Source organism: Balaenoptera ricei, chromosome 20 (genome assembly GCF_028023285.1).
Source record: "Balaenoptera ricei isolate mBalRic1 chromosome 20, mBalRic1.hap2, whole genome shotgun sequence".
Lineage (NCBI taxonomy): Eukaryota > Metazoa > Chordata > Mammalia > Artiodactyla > Balaenopteridae > Balaenoptera > Balaenoptera ricei.
This window is the reverse complement of record NC_082658.1, coordinates 51,795,719-51,796,619: the sequence shown is the minus strand read 5'-3', so window position 1 is coordinate 51,796,619 and position 901 is coordinate 51,795,719.

Genomic DNA, 901 nt, shown 5'->3' with positions numbered 1-901 from the left:
GTGATGAAGTTTAAATAGTATAAATTAAGCATTTTTCTGTTCTTGTTTAAATTACCATCTCCATGGTTTTATGGCTACTGTTCTTCTGTATTTCACTTGTTGAATTAAAATATTTAAATCCTTTTAAATGTGGAAAGAATTTTTGAAAAATAATTTTACTGTTATTATAAAAATGGTGCATTTGCTAAAATTAAAAAACCATTTCAGATAAAAATGCTCAATATAATAAGAATAGGCACATACTTATTTAACATGGGATAATAGTACATTTGAGTCAGCCTAAAAGCCAACATCAAGCTTAATGGGGAAATACAGACGCATTCACACTAAAAGTCAGGAACAAGGTCAGGGTGCCCTATACTGGAGCTCCCGGTCCATGCAGTTCATTTAATTACTTCAGATATTTAGTGGGCACATACTCTGTGCCAAGCACTATTTCATGTGCTTGTTTGTTAACAGAGCAGGTTACAAAGTAACAAAAATCTCTGAATTTACAGGATTTATATTCTGGGACCCATAGAATACATTAGACAAAAGAGAAATATTTGGGGTATAATAATTACTGCTATTGGTAGATGATATAATTGTATATATGGAAAACCTAAGAAAATCAACCAAGAAACTACTGTAAAATGAGATAATTTGGTAAGGCACTAAAATAGAAAATTTAATATGCAGAAATCATCAGTAGGTGTTATTTATATGACCCAAACCATTAGAGTGTGAAATGGATAAAGATATCATTTAAAAAAATATCTAGGACTAACCAATACTAAGTGATAAATGTGGAAAGTATATGAACAAAACTTTAAAATACATACTAATGAAGGACACAAAATAAGACTTGGACAAATGGAAAAATAAATCATTTGCTTGGATAGGAAGACAAAGACGTTGATTT